Raw genomic sequence first — 19016 nt, 5'->3', positions numbered from 1 at the left:
TGCAATAGGTGAGGATCTCATGTGTTTTCTGCAGCTGTATATGATAAATACTGATTTTTTGCATGTTCGCTTCTGTGTATATATGTAGTATTATAGTAGTTATATTCTTGTACATAGGGGTAGTCTTATAGTAGTTATATTCTTGTACATAGGGGGCAGTATTATAGTAGTTATATTCTTGTACATAGGGGCAGTATTATAGTAGTTACATTCCTGTACATAGGGGGCAGTATTATAGTAGTTATATTCTTGTACACTGGGGGCAGTATTATAGTAGTTATATTCTTGTACATAGGGGCAGTATTATAGTAGTTATATTCTTGTACATATGGGGCAGTATTATTGTAGTTATATTCTGTACATAGGGGCAGTATTATAGTAGTTATATTCCTGTACATAGGGACAGTATTATAGTAGTTATATTCCTGTACATAGGGACAGTATTATAGTAGTTATATTCTTGTACATATGGGTCAGTATTATAGTAGTTATATTCTGTACATAGGGACAGTATTATAGTAGTTATATTCCTGTACATAGGGACAGTATTATAGTAGTTATATTATTGTACATAGGGGGCAGTATTATAGTAGTTATATTCTTGTACATAGGGGGCAGTATTATAGTAGTTATATTCTTGTACATAGGGGCAGTATTATAGTAGTTATATTCCTGTACATAGGGGACAGTATTATAGTAGTTATATTCTTGTACATATGGGCAGTATTATAGTAGTTATATTCTTGTACATAGGGGGCAGTATTATAGTAGTTATATTCTGTACATAGGGGCAGTATTATAGTAGTTATATTCTTATACATAGGGGCAGTATTATAGTAGTTATATTCTTGTACATAGGAGGCAGTATTATAGTAGTTATATTCTTGTACATAGGAGGCAGTATTATAGTAGTTATATTCTTGTACATAGGGGCAGTATTATAGTAGTTATATTCCTGTAAATAGGGGGCAGTATTATAGTAGTTATATTCTTGTACATAGGGGGCAGTATTATAGTAGTTATATTCTTGTACATAGAGGCAGTATTATAGTAGTTATATTCTTGTACATAGGGGGCAGTATTATAGTAGTTATAATCCTGTACATAGGGGGCAGTATTATAGTAGTTATATTCTTGTACATAGGAGGCAGTATTATAGTAGTTATATCCTTGTACATAGGGGGCAGTATTATAGTAGTTATAGTCCTGTATTTAGGGGGCAGTATTATAGTAGTTATATTCTTGTACATAGGGGGCAGTATTATAGTAGTTGGCTTTTATATGGGAGAAGGTATTGTAGTAGTTTTATTTTGTATATAGAAGGCAGGATTGAATGTGTTATTGTAGCATTATTCCTGTACATAGGAGGCAGTATCAATATATTCTTTCTCTGAATTGTACATGTATGGCACAGGGAAAAGGTATCTAAGGCTTATCGGGTCATGTGTTTGCATCATTTACTGATTGACAGGTCACATTCTTTGCCCATTAGATTCACTTACTAGCAAAAGATGTTCTTGTTTTGCATTAAGGCCATCTACCAACAATTTGTCTGTTATAACCCCACCCACATTATCTAACCACACCCACTTGTTTTGACTCCGCCCATCAAATGGGGCCACTTTTATAGTTTTTTCCAGGGCCATTTTAAATTCCCAGTCCGCCCCTGATACATGGGCACAACAGCATCCCTGTCCCAGTACGAGGTACCATTACAGAAACCCCCATGTCTGACTGTATATTGGACCATAATAAGCACATGGGAGGGGTTGACTTGTGTGGCACAGGGTGTGGTATAAGAAGCTGACCGTGCACATCATGCAGATGGCACTGTATAATGCATACATGTTACATCAATGTGCAGGCCAGAGGGGCACTTTCCTGGAGTTTAAAGAAGTGTTAATTAAGCATTTGCTTTTTGGAGACCAGGAAGGGAGGAGCGTCAGTACACTTATTGTAAAAGGGCAGCACTTTCCAGGAGAAGTTCCCCAAACTGCCTAGAAGGAAAGGACAAAAAAAGGTGCATGGTGTGCTCCAAAAGAGGTTTTCAGAAAGGATACCAATAACCATTTTGAAACATGCCCCCAAAACCTGGACTATGTATAAGGGAGTGTTTTTAGATAGATCACACCTCCCTGGACATTTTGATTATACCTTGATGTACTATGTACAGCATATACAGTACATCACGCCACGCTTGCCCTTCTAAGCCCTATCGTGTGCCCAGCATGTAGATTATTGCCACATTTGGGGAATTGCTGTACAACTCAATGTCAGCCTAGTGGAAGTTTGTCTCCAGTGGCATGAGCTTTTTTACTATGCACTATCCATTTAGCATTATCTTTGGTTTGTTACAATACTCACTACATCCCTAGATTAATGCATGGAGGCTGTAGTTTCCAAAAAGTAGTTTTCAGAGGTCCCTAGGGGCATTTACAAATGCTTCTTGATGCCAAAAAAAAAACATGTAAAATGACTGTGCTCCATTTTGAGACCTGCAGTGTACTGAGCTCTTTTGCCACAGATTATTGCCACAGATGGGGTATTGCCATAACCGGAATAACCCACAGTTTTGGGGTGTTTGTTTTTGTTGCAAGTGGCATGAGTCGGGTTGAATACATTTGTCACTAAAATGGCACATTTGAGAAAACATTGAAATTTTTATGCTGCCCCATTCACTTTGTATTACATTTGGGACAGTATCTCAGGGGTTAAAATGCTCATTCAAACCTAATTAAATTCTTTGAAGGGTGCCCTTTACAAAATGGGGTCACTTCTCAGGGCCTTTCTATTGTAATGGTACCTCAGAGGCACCCCAACACCTATCTAGTGAAAACGGAGCTCCAAAAGCTAAATTTTGCTTGTTCCCTACTCAGTCCTATTGTGTTCCCAGAATGTAGATTATTGTAACATATGGGTAATGCCATACCCGGAATAACCCGCATGATTTTGCGGTGTTTGTCTAAAGTGATATGAGTTGGGCAAAATATATTTGGCACTAAAATGGCATATTTGAGAAAAAGGCAATTAGATTTTGGACAGCATGTTGGAGGTTAAAGCGCTCACCGTAAACCCAGATAAATTCTTTGAGGGGTGAAGTTTCCAAAATGGTGTCTCTTTTCGGGGGTTTCTATTGTATTGGTACCTCACGAGAGATGATGTCATCTTTTGGGCATATAAATGATGTAATTTAGGGGCTCTGCAAATAGGCTCTGGCACCACAAAATGTTGTAATGAATCGGCCTGCCAAAAACCCAAAAGCATCCGTTCTAGACATCTGTACAAAAAGTGAAATGTAAAAATTTGATATCTAAGAAAGAAATAAAGGGTTAACATGCTTCTCAAAATGATTTGAATAGTTTGAGGTGTTAAGTTCATAAAATGGTGCTTGTGGGGGTTTATAGTACATTAGCCTCTTTAGGGCAGGGGCGTTGCTAGGGTCATAAAAGATCCGGGGCACGGGCCCAAAGTTGCATGTTTCAAATGTAGCATCCATTCTTACAGAATACCCCACACGTGCTTTTGCTGCATAAAATAACAATTCTTATCATATGCAGCTATAGAAAGAACTCCCCGTCTCTTATATCCAGTCATTGTGGCCCCAAAACTTAAAAGGGTATTCTCTAGTATTTATAACATATGCACAGGATATGTCATTAATACATGATAGGTTGGGTTCCACCTCTGGTACCCATATCCGCAGCATGACAGAATGCAGAAATTCGACCCACTTTAAGGCACCTCCTGGATGTATTGACTTTACCTTCCTCTGCAGAGTTTTCAGCCCCATTGTGCAGTGTTGTAGGGTCTGTAGTGAAGCAAGGAGCTGACAGCATTACATTACTCATCTCTGGATCTCTGAATTTTCCATGCCGTGTACTGGGAAGCGGGAAAAACATTCCAAATGAGTGAACTAGGACAAAAAAATGCTTTTGCACCATTTTCTTGAGGGCTTTTACCTCAAGATACCTCCCCTTTTTGCTTTGGGTTGGTGAAATTATGGGGATTCCAAATTATATATGTTTCGTTAGGTTTTAATAAACTTTAGAAAACCTTGTGTACAAAAAAAAGATTTCTTCAATTTGACATATTCTGAGACTAATAACATTTCCATTCTGTGGCATACAGAACTGCATCAGGTGTAATTTTTTGCAGGAGGTGATGACATATACATTGATACCATTTGTGGGACTGTACAACCTCTTCATCACTTTTTATTTAAATTTCTATTTTTTGCTTTAACATTATATCCATTCTTGGGAAAGGGGGCCGATTAGGACTTATTTGTTTAATAAAAAATGATTTTTTACTACTTTAACCCTAGTTGGTCTTGCTGATCTTATCATATACTGCTATACTACAGTACAGCAGTATATGGCATTTTGAACATGATTTGTTACAAGTTTCATTGGTACATTGTAACAGATCTGCATGAATGACAAATTCTCACATCTAATAAAGACCTGAGGCTGTCATGGGGCTGTGACTTAGCATGGGGATTGAAAAAAGAATGAAACTCACAGTAACATTACACATTGTGTACACAAGGCCTTATACACCCTAGATACAAGTTCACTCATAAATATATATACACATACCTCCCAACTTTTCACAAATAGAAAGAGGGACATTAACCACGCCCTTGGCCACACCCCCTAGCCACACCCCCTTCTCGCTGTTCAGTGATTGTTTTCTTTTAAAGCTGAATTTTACAAAGGTGATCACATAATTTTTGAAAGACTCAGAGTGCGGTTACATGTACCACTAGCGCTACATTTACAAATGCAACGCTAGTGTATTGGGCGCGTCTTGGCTCAATCGCATTTGCGTTTCCAATGAAAGCATGTGATCGCTAAGCAATCACATGGAAATGCAAATGAGATGGGGCCGAGGCATTCGCTCATGCGCTAGTGTTACGTGTGTAAACACTACCCTAGTGGTGCGTGTGACCGCACCTCGATGTGTATACATGCAATATGCAATAGTGTCCTCAAGAATGCCCACACGTGCCCATCTGCTTCTTGGCACCATCTGAATGGTGAGCAATAAGCTACATTCACACGATGTATGCCCGCTGTGACGTAGTACGGCGGGCATACACCGGTGCAGGGGAGAGGAGCAGGGGATGAGCACAGTTCCCCCCCGCCGCTCTCCATAGGGATATACAGCGCCCGGGGCCGTATCACATAGAAAGATAGGACATGTCCCAACTTTCTATGGGCTACGGAACAGTATGGTGCCGCACGTGTGCTGTACCGTAACGCTCCCGTACAGGGCCGTGAGCCCATAGAAGTGTATGGGGGACGTATATCGGCCGTATATATGTCCCCCATACGTTCATGTGAATGCAGCCTCAGTCTGGTGTGGAGTTAGAGACACTAGTTTAATCCTGCATCATTAATGGCCCGTTTAATTTTTGCATTTTTCAATCCTGAGCTTTTTATATTTCTCCATGTACAGAGCTGTGTGATGGGATACCAAATTTGTAGGTTTTATAATGTTTTCATACATTTACAAAAATGAATCTTCTGGCGCTAAGAACTTTTTCATACTTCAGTGCACGTGATTGTGGTTGGGGTAATTTTTGCGAGATGAGATGCCATTTTCAATGCTACCATTTTTAGGACTGTAAGACCTTTTGATCACTTTTTATTACATCTTTAATATTTTGCAAAATGGCAAAAAAGTGGCATTTTTTGACTTGGACGCTATTTTCCGTTACGGAGTTAAACTCTGGGAATAACTGTTATTATATTTTGATAGATTGGACATTTTCGGATGCGGCAATACCTAATGTGTTCATGATTTTTACTGTTTATTTATATTTATATCAGTTCTAGGTAAAGAGGTGATTTGAATATTTATGGGCTTTGTTTATTTTATTTTTTTTACAATTTTTCAGATCATCAAGGGTACTTTAACCCTAGGTTGTCTGATTAATCCTACCATATACTGCCATACTACAGTATACTACAGTATGGCAGTATATGGGGATTTTCCCAATCATCTATTATTATATGCAAATCGCACATTGTAATAGATCGGTTACAATCAAACAGGTGTGGAAATGCTTCGTAACCTGTGAACTTTCAGTCATGAAAGTTCAGAGGTTATAGCGAGGGCGCAGGTGCCGCTGTCTGCATCTCCCTCATGCCCACCTGGCATGGAGAAGGTATGAGGAGCAAAATAATCGCAATGTCTGGCAATTTGCAAGGCGTTGCGATTATTTCAGGGCTTGTACGTCACAAAACTGACACACAAGCCCTGATAAATGTCTTCTATCATACAGTCACTGACCTTACTCACTGATGGGAGTAGTTGTCCTCCCTGGTCCCTGCAGTGGAGATGGTCAGTGTAGAGGTGGCAGCGATGTGACCTCTGTCTGTGCTGCCTCCCTCCCCCTCCACAGCTATCAGGAGCTGCAGAGGAGTCTCCTATGGCCGGGTCACCTCTCCTGCTGTGCCCCGTGATGACTGGAGACACAGGGAAAGCTGACACAGGGGAAAGAGGAGGAGGAGGGGGAACAAGCAGGAGCTGCAGAGGAGTCTCCTATGGCCGGGTCCTGCACTGACTCCGGACAGCTCTCACAGGGGGGAGGAGGAGGGGGAACAAGCAGGAGCTGCAGGGGAGTCTCCTATGGCCGGGTCCTGCACTGACTCCGGACAGCTCTCACAGGGGGGGAGGGGGAACAAGCAGGAGCTGCAGGGGAGTCTCCTATGGCCGGGTCCTGCACTGACTCCGGACAGCTCTCACAGGGTGGGAAGGAGGAGGAGGGGGAACAAGCAGGAGCTGCAGGTGAGTCTCCTATGGCCGGGTCCTGCTGTTTCCCTGGGATGATAGCTGGACTGACTCCGGACACGAGGCTCAGCTCTCACAGGGGGGAGGGTCCGGCCCGGGGGAGGAGGAGGGGGGAGTGCTGGGAGCTTTCAGCTCACTTCCTTGCAGCCGCGTGTCTCTGCATCTACAGCAGTGTGTCCCGGGACCAGGAGACGGGACTTCGTCTCTCGGTCAGGGACAATGGCAGGAAAAGCGTGACTATCTCTCAACCGCCCGGGGCAGCGGGACATTGGTGTAAAACCGTGAATGTCACGCTGAAACCGGGACGGTTGGGAGGTATGTATACATACACTACAGTATATACATGGACTACATTATGAGAATCCTCTTATAAGCCACTTACTGTGGTAACTCCTCTGCTGTGTGGTGCAGCAGGACGAGCTGAGGTAATGGCTGCAGCCTCCTCCCTCACCCTCCGGATCGACACAGGAACCTGCACAGACATAGTCAGGGCTTGTGTAAGGAGCTGCTGGGGGAAGGAGATGTGACAGCCTGTGGAAGGGGTTTAAGAGGCTGGAGGAGAAGTTTCCTGTGCTGTGGGAATGATGGAACCTGTTTCCCCTCACTGTCCCTACTATTAGCCTGAAGCAGGAGTCTCCGGCAGAGCTGGGGGCGGGGCCTCTGTGATAAGTGCTTCACTCTGCTCCGGCTGCTGTGTACCTGCTCACAGACAAAAAGACACACAGGACAAAAGATCCGGGGCCTGTGCCCCGAATCTTTCCACCTAGCAACGCCCCTGCTTTAGGGCACTACCAAACTAAATTGGTCACCAAAAATATACCTTTTTTAAATCTCTTGAAAATTTGAAGACTCACGACTAAAACTATAGACCATCTTACATCTGTAAAAATAAAAAATAAACGTAAAACAAATTACCAATAAGAAAGACAAATGGCAAAGGTTTCTAAAAAAAAAATTGTCGTATGACTTTTTGTCTATGTGCACTTGTGCAGCACCGTACTGCTACTGTTGGGCGCCATGTACCAATTGCCATCTGGGGGATGTATATAAGCCGTAAATACGTCGGCCGTATTTACGGCCCCCATACGGCAGTGTGAATGCAGCCTAAGACAGCAGAAGTCTACAAGTTATCCACTTTAACCCTGATTGGTCGCTACAGTAGAGTACAGTAAAAGCAGCTAGACGCTACAGACAGCACATGCACGTGTGAAGTGTCGAGATTGCAAATGGCTGACAGTTTTATAGGGCTGTGTGTCATCACATAAGCCTGCCAATCGCTGATTGGCTTACAGGTCTGCAGATATCATTGAGGGTGTTCCCTTCTCCTTCCAAGAGTTCTCTGTCCAATGTAACACGTTGTGCTCGTGCCCATTTAGCTAAAAAAGAGGGGGGGGAAAAACTTTGTTCCCACAAATCAGCGTAAATGTTGGATTCCGTGAAATTTCATATCGAATTCCACTTCATTCAAATCAATTTGCTCATCTCTAATTAAATGTGCAACATCCCCCACCGGGGCCTATTCTTTTCTCGGGGCCTGGAGTCAGCCGGGGCCCGCAGTACCTGAGTGGCTGGCGGTTGCGGCCTAGGCACGCTAGTGTCATGGTGCTTGGTATGGGGAACCGGAGGGCTGTCCTACAGCCTGGCAGGTCTCCAGCAGGGTGGTGTTGGCAAGAAATGATGAGGGAGAGGCTGCTATAGCGGATCTCCCTGGGGCAACCCTTTGGTGTCTAGAGTATAAGTCTCTGTGTGGTGGACAGGGTGCCTGTGATGATGGTAGTTGTAGTAGCAGGGACCAGACGGAGGCAGAGGTTGAACAAAAACAACTTACATTTCTTTATTGGAACCGACAGGAACCGCAGCAACGTGCCTTTAACAGAGTAGTGGATTGCTGAGATGTACTTGGAGGGAGCCACAGGAGGTAGATCGCCAGCCTGGATGCAGAGGGCATGCTGGGAGGTAGCTGTGTCCTAATAGGAAGCTTCAGCTTGTCCTGGAGTGCTTCAGGTATCACCCTTGAAGGTAGGATGATACCCCTTTCCTCTCTCTCTGTCTAACTCACTGCTTGGTCTGACTTGCTAGTCTTTTTGACTGAATCCTGTCAGACTCACTTCTCTGACTGAACTAACTGTTGGAAATCTCCAACCGTCACTTTTTCTCAGCTCTTGGTCATGTGGTGGTTACTCCTCCAATTACATCCCAGCTTACAATACATTAGGATAATACATGTGATTGGATGACACATTTTACATCACATAAAGCAATTAACTCCTGCCTTGCCAGGCAGGATCTACCACTGCAATACTCATCTGTGTTATCTAGTGTTATGTAGTGAGGCTGTGGGGCTGATCAGACCCTACACAGGCTGCAAGCTACATGGTGGGACGTATTCGCAAACACAGCTCTGCCTTGCGTCGGCGAGGGTGTTGCATACCCCCGGGGCAATTGAAAGAGCCACCCTCGGCTCGACTACAGACTGATTGGGGTGCAGAGGTAGATAGGGGCACTTCTGTGGAGTGCAGGCTACATGATCTGTAGGGACAAACCGCCCATGGTCCTGGAGACAGGCACCTGGGTTGGTGTCGGACTAAGACAAGGACATGTGTGACAGTTGGTTGCTGACGCCATTAAACCAAACTGTACAGTAGGAAAGGTGTGGTGTCATGTACTGTAATCCACTCCTTGCACCAGGGCCTGTATATTTGTTATATAAACACTTCTTCCCTAGCGACAAATATATAGTGTGTGTATATGCATTACATTGGCATATGTGACACAATTAAACATTATACAAATGAATAAGTACCTGCCGACTGACATTCTTACCATTGTATGAGTGGTATCCAGGTGCTATCTCTGTAACACCCCCAGTCCCCGAAGGACCCGCAGTTTACGGACTACCCCCACTTACAAACTTCTGTTTGAGGCATAAGATTGCGGTCAGGGTTTTACATAGAGACGGTCCGACACAGCCACACTACAATCTGAAAAGCCTATCAAAGGTTAGTGCAAACTACTGACATATATTGACAGTGTGCAAACATGTTGTAAACTCACATTGGCTTAGGAGCCCAATGGGTACACATCTTATAACATTACAAACGTTACAGATAGTTAGGCTACTCAGGGTAGCAGCATAGAATGTCCGTACCTAAAAGGAAGGCATTAAGTGCAATATAAAAATAAATAAAGTAGCAACTTTTCCTTGAGGTTGGCAAAAGTCTCTCAGAAGGTCTTTAATAGCAAAGTCCATCTTCTGGATACAGCCCTTGAAGTGGGAAAAGTGCAATAAAGATGCAAAGGGTCTCCTCTATGTGTAGAGGGACAGAGTCCTTTGTAGGGGTGCTATCATAGCACATGACAGTGGGCAGTTCAAGGTCTGTCTCTTGACTGAAATAAATAAATAGGGGTGAGAGTCCCAGGAAAGTCTCTGGCTCTTGTGGAATAGCGGGCGCTCAGCCCAAATGGGATAGCAGTAATAATATTTACAATATGTACAATAAGCACAGTACCTGGTAAGGCTTTCAGCCCATCAGGGGTTACTCAGTATCTTCTTCGGTGGTAAGTACTTCGGTGTCAGAAAAGCGTACCTGCCTCCTCCTTCGGTGTGACACCAGTTGATACTCCTGCAGGTACGCAGGAGCTTTACCTTTTGTCTCCCTTTGAGACCTCCGAAGTTCCGGCTGGGAGAAGATAACAACCTCCTCATCGTCCTCCTCTGAGTCAGGCGCTGGAGTCGGAGTCTCAGCTGCCTCTGATGCTTCAGGGGTTGCAGATACTGGAGCCGGATCATCCTCCACAGGCAGCAGTATTGGAGACTGCGGTGGGGATGATGGTCTCTCTGGGGTACCTCTTACTGGAGTGGAAACAACAAAACAGAGTTGAGGCACAGTCACAAGTTCTAAGAAACTGGGGGTAGGTGAACACAAGGAGGTCTGAAAGTTGGGGGTCGAGGTGAGAGGTGTGGACATAGGGGCAAAAGGACGAAGACATCTCTTCAGCCAGTTCCTATGTACCCGGAGTAGCGGACGGTCTCCTCTTGAAATCTCGTAGACTTCAGGGGAGAGACTGTCCCTAACTAGGTATGGCTCACGCTCCCAACGCCCATCTAGCTTACTGGTGGGATGGTTGTTGCGCAGCCACACTCGATCTCCTGGGGCAAGAGGCTCAGCACAAGCATTACGATCGAAGTCTTTTTTTTTGTTTCTCTCGGGCCTCTTCCAACCGCAGATCCACAACTTATCTGGCATCCGCCAGGCGCCTCTGGTGTTCGTGAACCCAGTCAGTCTGGGGGAGTAAAGACTGGGAATCAGGGGACTCCATGTCCCAGTTCATATCAGCAGGGAGATGGCCGTGTCTCCCGAACATCAGATAATACGGGGTGTATCCTGTGGAGCAATGAGTGGTATTGTTGTACAGGTACACTAATTCGGGCAACAGTTTTGGCCAGTCAGCCCTTTTTGCAGGGGTCAGAGTCCTCAGCATGTTGATTAGAGTCTGATTCATCTTCTCACAAAGCCCGTTGCCTTGGGGATGATAGGCTGTGGTCCTCAGCTTTTTGCAGCCATATAGAGAGCACAGCTCCTGGACGACTTGGGACTCAAATGCTGTTCCTTGGTCCGTAAGGATCTGGTCCGGACAGCCATAGGGGAGGATGAAGCTCTTCCACAGGGCCGCTGCGGTGGTCCTTGCAGATAGATCTCTGACAGGTACTGCAACCACAAATTTGGTATAGTGGTCGATGATCGTGAGAGCATAACTGTGACCGGATCTGCTGGGCTCCAACTTCACATGATCCAATGCCAGGATCTCTAAGGGCCGTTGGCTCACAATGGGATGTAGAGGGGCCCTTTGATTGTGTCGCTCTCCTCGAGCGATGGCGCAGGCTGGGCATTCCCGACATCAGGCTTCGATGTCGGGCTTCATGTTGACCCAGTAGAAGCGCCTTCAGAGGGTGGCTTCAGTCTTCTGAGCGCCAAAGTGTCCGGACTGGTCATGGTACATATCCAGTACTATCTTGGCGTCCCTCCTGGGAATCACAATCTGGTACAGCCGGTCATAAGTGATAGGGTCCAGAGTTCTTCTCTGTAGCAGACCCTGGTGCATGTTCAGAGTCTTTCTCTGGCGCCACAATTGAGACAGTTCTCCATCAGCTCTTCTGCGGCGGATTCTTTCAGGCACTCGCCCACTAGAGAGATAGTCCATTACTTCTCCTATGGCGCGGCTATCAGCCTGAAGACTTTTCCGCAGGGGGCTCTGACTCTTCTCAAGGAGTAGCTGGCGCTGCCTCTGACGGTAAGGAGTAAACTCTCTGGGCATCTTGACGCACAAACGCTGGCATCTCGACATCTTCCCACTGAGCATCCGTGGAGGGTCCCTCCCACTGGTCAGGGAGACGGGACAGAGCGTCGGCGTTGTCATTGGTCTTACCAGCCCGGTACTTGATGGTAAAGTTGAAGTTGGCAAGTCTGGAGGCCCACCGTTGTTCCAGTGCTCCAAGACGAGCGGTGTTCAGATGCGCCAAGGGATTATTGTCTGTGAAGACAGTGAAGAAGGATGCAGCCAGGTAGTCCTTGAACTTTTCGGTCACAGCCCAGACTAACGCCAGAAACTCCAACTTGAAGGTCGTTTTGCTCCGGTTCTCGGAGGGAACGGCTGGCGTAGGCTATGACCCTTTCAGTTCCGTTTTGGAGCTGGGATAGTACAGCCCCTAGGCCTTGCTTGCTGGCATCAGTGTATAGGGTGAAAGGCAGACTGTATTCTGGATATATCCCAACACCGGAGGCTCAGTCAACCGTTGCTTGAGCATCTGAAGGCAACTTCTCGTTCGGCTGTCCACTCAATGGATACTCGGGAACGTTGGCTCTCTTTTGGCAGGCCCCTTAGAAGTTCTTGCAGGGGAGCCGCCAGCTGGGCAAACTTCGGGATGAAACGCCTGTAATAACTGGCAAATCCCAGGAAGCTTTTGATGTCCCGTATGGTTGATGGGGTAGGCCAGTCGTGTACAGCTGCAATCTTCTCTGGATCCGGCTCAATTCCATGAGCGCTCACCACATGTCCCAGGTACTTGACGCTAGGTTATAGCAGGTGGCACTTGGATGGCTTGACCTTCAACCCATGTTGGGTCAGGATTTGGAAGACTTCAGCCAGATGGTTGAGGTGGTCTTCATAAGTCTTGGAGTAGATGATGATGTCGTCCAAGTATAGCAGGACGGTCTCGAAGTTGCGATGACCCAAACATCTCTCCATCAGCCGTTGAAATGTGCCTGGGGCGTTGCACTGGTCAGGTCCAGGGTAGAGAAGTAGGCAGCTGACCCTAGGGCTGCGAGGGATTCCTCGATTCGAGGCAGAGGATAGGCACCAGGATTGCTCGACAGGCTCACCTTCAGCACTTTGCTTCAGTTCCAACTGTTGGGAGGCAGACAGAGAGGTTTCCACCAAGTCTTCACTGAAGAGAGTGGCTACGGCTTGGTACTTTCTCAGATCCACTGGGGAGTCTCCCACATTTAGTAGTCGAATGGGTACTTGTCCTCGGGATACAGTGACTAGGCTCCTGGCGGCTAGAATGGGCAGGTCTTCATCAGCTGGTAAAGGTTCTACTATCGCCTGGTAGTCTTGACCTTGGATGCCCATGTAGGCTCGACACCATACTAACGTCTCAGTCCCAGGTTGAAGGCGGACAGGTTGGGGATCCTTGATCCGGGCTCTGCAGATTTCTCCATTAGGGCCAGCAAACTTCTGTTGCGCCGCTAGAACCTGCAGTCTCCTGAATTACCTTCCGGGAACCATTGGGCACTGTTGGCAGGGAGTTGTGGAGAGCCTTCAGCACTTCAGGGTAGCAGTTGTGGAGGACATTGGTACCCAGTACCAGAGAGAAGTTACCGTTTTTGGGCACTCGTGTCACCACTACGCCCTGTCTGGTTAACTCAGTGTCTCCAATGGTTAGAGTGGGCTCCCAGTAGCCACGGATGGGTACGGGCTTTCCGTTCGTAGCAATAATGTTCAAGTAAGCCTTGGGAGGCTGGACTAAGGATGCTCCTCCTCTGCATTTCTCGAAGGCAGCACTCCGGAGGGTGGTCACTTGAGAGCCGGTATCAATTAAGGCCGGTAGGGTAACTCCGTTGATGGTTACATAAACCATAGGGCGAGTCCCCACGAACCTGGACATCCAGTTAGCATCTCGGGGACTTACAGGTTCTTCCCTTGGAGGTCGTCCCTTAGCTCCAAGGGTTTGTCGTTTAACTGACGACATCCATCCTCTTCATGCCCATATTTATGGCAGTAGCTGCACCGCTGGCGGGGTTTCTTCTGACTCCAGGTGCTTAACGACTTCGCTTCTCTTGGGCGCTGTTTGGCCGGAGAGTCACGAGGGGTAGCTGACCATACAGAGTTCTCTGGAGGTTTCTTCCTCATAGCGGAGACAGTCACTTCCAACTGGGTCAACCGATCAAGTATTTTATGCAGGGTGTCCGCCAGATTAGGGATCTGTCCTGCTAAGCCTGCAACTTCCATAGCCGCTGGAGTAGGTGATGTCGACTGCGTTGGATGGCAAGCTAGAGCAGAGTCCTCCATTTCCACGGATTCAGGCTCTTTCTGCGGTCCAGTAGGCGGTCGGTCCCCTAATATGTCAATGGCAATTTCCTTAAACTCAAGAAAGGAGGCCTGGGCATGTTGAGAAGAGATGATCTTTAGTTGACACCTTTGATTTCTATCAACAAGTCCATTAATGAATTGTTCCCTCAGGGTTTGATCAGAGGTTTCAGCGTCTTTGGGATCAAGACGGGTTATGGCCTTCCATGTCTCCTGTAGGGAGAGGGCAAAGTCTCGGAGGGACTCTTGGGGCTTCTGTCTTTTCCCGAAGAATTGCTGCTTCAACTCTGAGGCAGTACACTTGTCAAAGGTGTTGCGCAGCCTATCAAGAATTTGGACCACATTCTGACACTGTTCTCGGGGCCAAGACTTGACTTCCCGGAGAGCGGGTCCTTTCAACTGCCCGTTTAGGATGCCCACTTTCTGTTCCTCTGTGAACGGGTACAGGGCGAAGGTGGCTAACAACTTGTCTCTGAATTCAGGGAGAGTGTGCAATTCTCCCTCGTAGTGGGGTAACCAGGGGGCCCCCAGATAGTATGGCATAGTCAGAGGCATAACGGTGGGAGTCCCAGGGACACTGGCTGTAGCAGGGCTGAAGGGACTCTCTGGCGGGCTTAACATGCTCCGGTACCCTGAGGAGGGACCAGGGGACAGGACCTGCTCCAGCCCCGTATCTTCGTCCTGGGCAGACATGACTGGTCTAGCTGAGGGAAGTCTGCAGGGCACACAATATCCGTTGCTATGGGCGATGGCTAGAATGGGACGTGGGCACTTTAAGACACAGTTACTATTCCCTGGGAGGGGAGCCAATAACCTAGCATCGGAAACAATCTCTACCCCCCTTTAACTTCCCCAGCGGTACTCACTCAGGATCAGCCGCGGTGACAGGACAGCTCCGGTGCACGAAGGACTCCATTCCCGATGTCCGGCAGGCAGCAGGGGCACGGTGATGCTCAGCGGTGCTTTCCTCCAGTCGCAGGACACATGTGCCGGAACTCCGGATGAGGCGCACGCTGCTGGCAGGCTTCAGGCGCGTCCTGCGCCAAAATCCAAGATGGCCGATTAACCCTCTTTGTTGCCGGCCGCACACGTTCCAGCTCCTCCTCCACGGTACTTTGCGCCACTCGCGCAGGGGGTGGAGCCTGGTGACGACTCTGGAGTTCCCGCCAGGATTTGGCGGGCTGGAAATACTTGCTGCGCCACAGCCTTGTGAGGTAAATGCTTCAACCGCTCTGCACCAACTGTAGTTAAGCTAACAGAGTCCGTTGGCAGGGATTAACCCCCTGATTGCTGGAGCGATGCTTGATAGCGCTTGGCAGCAGTAATAAAGTCAATGTGAAATATAGCACAAAATCACTTGGGCCTATACCTGAATGGTAGCAGGGTTAGGCAGCACAGTAGTTTTTCAATAAAGGATAGTCTCTAGTGCCAGAATAAGGCACAGAAGTAATGATCCTGTGTTTGTGACGCCACTTGCAACATCCCCCACCGGGGCCTATTCTTTTCTCGGGGCCTGGAGTCAGCCGGGGCCCGCAGTACCTGAGTGGCTGGCGGTTGCGGCCTAGGCACGCTAGTGTCACGGTGCTTGGTATGGGGAACCGGAGGGCTGTCCTACAGCCTGGCAGGTCTCCAGCAGGGTGGTGTTGGCAAGAAATGATGAGGGAGAGGCTGCTATAGCGGATCTCCCTGGGGCAACCCTTTGGTGTCTAGAGTATAAGTCTCTGTGTGGTGGACAGGGTGCCTGTGATGATGGTAGTTGTAGTAGCAGGGACCAGACGGAGGCAGAGGTTGAACAAAAACAACTTACATTTCTTTATTGGAACCGACAGGAACCGCAGCAACGTGCCTTTAACAGAGTAGTGGATTGCTGAGATGTACTTGGAGGGAGCCACAGGAGGTAGATCGCCAGCCTGGATGCAGAGGGCATGCTGGGAGGTAGCTGTGTCCTAATAGGAAGCTTCAGCTTGTCCTGGAGTGCTTCAGGTATCACCCTTGAAGGTAGGATGATACCCCTTTCCTCTCTCTCTGTCTAACTCACTGCTTGGTCTGACTTGCTAGTCTTTTTGACTGAATCCTGTCAGACTCACTTCTCTGACTGAACTAACTGTTGGAAATCTCCAACCGTCACTTTTTCTCAGCTCTTGGTCATGTGGTGGTTACTCCTCCAATTACATCCCAGCTTACAATACATTAGGATAATACATGTGATTGGATGACACATTTTACATCACATAAAGCAATTAACTCCTGCCTTGCCAGGCAGGATCTACCACTGCAATACTCATCTGTGTTATCTAGTGTTATGTAGTGACATGCTGTGGGGCTGATCAGACCCTACACAGGCTGCAAGCTACATGGTGGGACGTATTCGCAAACACAGCTCTGCCTTGCATCGGCGAGGGTGTTGCAAATGTATTATTTATACATGTATTTTCTATATATTACTTATATTTATTATTTATATATGTACATTTTTTACTTATACATGTGCACAAATACTCAATTATATGCATTTCTATGTATCCTAAGTAATCTATGCATACTACATATTTACCATCACTGTGCAACCAATGTTTCCCTTACTTTTACCATCATAACAACAACCTCATCTTTCTCTCTTAATCAACTCTCCTTTCTCGACTTCATAACTCATCCTCATCCAATTATTTATCCAATGTGATCTCTAACTGTACATGAACAACCAGTTAGATTGACAGTTAAAGATCACATGACCCTCCATCTGTGGTCATTTTATGGACAGGAGTGTCTGGCTGATGAGGTAAAAGACAAGAACTTTTACCTTACATATAAAGAAAGCGGTGCATTACTATTAATCAATGTATATTTGTAAATTTCCTAATATCCTGCCCTCCATACACACACTATAGAAAAAATTGCCCAACCCCTTTATGTACTAATACCTGGACACATGTTGGTTTTGACGCTTGATTGATCTTAGTCATGTAAATCGCCGGGCACCCCCGCGATCCATACCACCTGTGCAAACCCCCCCCCCCCCCCCCCCCGCACTGCTCTCGCTGTCACTGACACCCCCGCAATCCATGTCATGGATCGCGGCTGCACCGGGGCTCCCTGCGCTGGCCCTGCTTCCCCGGCGATGGACTTACCTTTCCATGCTCCCGCTTTCACCCGGATTAGGCGCCGGGCGCGCGCGGCGGTGCTCAAACATTTAAAGGGCCAGCGGACAGGTGATTGGCACTGGCCACTTCCAGATCTGTATTTAATCCAGCGGCTCCCATCATTCCCCGTCGGATCTTCAAGCCATTCCTGTGAAGAGAAAGCCCTCCTGTGTCTCCAGCATTCCTGTGTGTTCCCGTGTTCCAGTTCCTCTTCCTCTTCCTGTGTTCCTGCTCCTGCATTCCTGTCCCATGTGCCAGTCTGTTCCTGTGTTCCTGATCCGTGTGCCAGCTCCTGTGTTCCTGATGTGAGTCCTAGTGTTCCTTCCTGTGCTGTTCTCCCGCTGTCTCCTGCATTGCTACCCTGCTGCCACCGAGGGCTAGTCGCACCTGTGGAACGACCTGATGGTAACCTGTTGCAGCAAGACCACCCCGCATACCCGTGTGAGCTGCGCTCCTGCACACCTCTGCGATTCCCTCTCTGACCGAACTGAATGGAGTGATACGCATGCACAGGAAAATCGGAAAGACGCCGATCGACAAAGATCTGACTGCTTTGTTTGTGGAGGTAAAAGCTGATTAACCGTCCGAGGAGTGGACTGTATTGTAAATATATGCTTTCACTGTTAAACAACTGAGGGTAAGCACAACATCCAAATAAAGGTTAACCTTGCCAGTATATCTGATGAAAGAGATATTTATCGCATCCAGCTACTTATTCAAACAAATGGCCGGCCACCTAAGGCCCCTTCTACACTAGCGAGTGTGATGCGATGAACTCGCATCACACTCGCAACGCAAGCTGCCGGGAACGCACGGCCCGAACGCTGCACCGCGGGAGTGAACTCAGCATGTCAGTTCACTCCCGCGGTGCAGCGTTCGGGCCGTGCGTTCCCGGCAGCTTGCGTTGCGAGTGTGATGCGAGTTCATCGCATCACACTCGCTAGTGTAGAAGGGGCCTAATTTGAAGCCCACACCCAGTGTAAAATCATCCTGTGTGAACTGCAGCTTAAAAGATCCAATTGTGGAAACAACTGAACCATATGAGCATGTGACTGGTCATACAATTTAATTGAATATATGGACTTTGATATGGTTATATGGAACAAGAAATGAGACCTTTTTTTTATCTTTTTTACATTTTAAACATATTTTTGAGGTATAGGTTAAGCATGTGGGCCCCTTTGAGTGCCACCTTACCTTTTTGCCCTGTATGAGATCACACCGTGATGCCTTTTAATGTCCTAATTGGGTATAAACATTACATCCTAATTTGCTATAAACATTACCTTTATTTTTTTGCAGCTTAACATCGCTGCCTACTTATATACTACTTATAAAGGACTGATTTTTTTTTTTTTATAATCGTTTGATATTCAGTACTGTTATGTATTTTATCTATTGTTGCTTATGTATAACATTGAAATATAATATGTGAGAATAAGGATATGTATTTTTATTTTATTTTTTTTTGATGTATTGAGACCACAACTC

General features: G+C 46.8%; 1 long non-coding RNA gene across 1 annotated transcript in view; it reads right to left on the bottom strand.

The window, feature by feature from the left end:
• The window catches only part of LOC140116646 (uncharacterized), a 37198-nt gene extending 29758 nt beyond the window's left edge, over window positions 1–7440 (bottom strand). The window contains exons 1-2 of the long non-coding RNA XR_011852882.1: window positions 7181–7440; window positions 3764–3879 (exon numbers count right to left, since the gene is read on the bottom strand). This is a non-coding gene — a long non-coding RNA (uncharacterized lncRNA). The remainder of the gene's footprint in view (window positions 1–3763; window positions 3880–7180) is intronic.
• Between the last annotated feature and the right edge of the window lie 11576 nt (window positions 7441–19016).

Source organism: Engystomops pustulosus, chromosome 2 (assembly GCF_040894005.1).
Source record: "Engystomops pustulosus chromosome 2, aEngPut4.maternal, whole genome shotgun sequence".
Taxonomy (NCBI): domain Eukaryota; kingdom Metazoa; phylum Chordata; class Amphibia; order Anura; family Leptodactylidae; genus Engystomops; species Engystomops pustulosus.
This window is presented reverse-complemented; position numbering and strand designations above follow the sequence as displayed.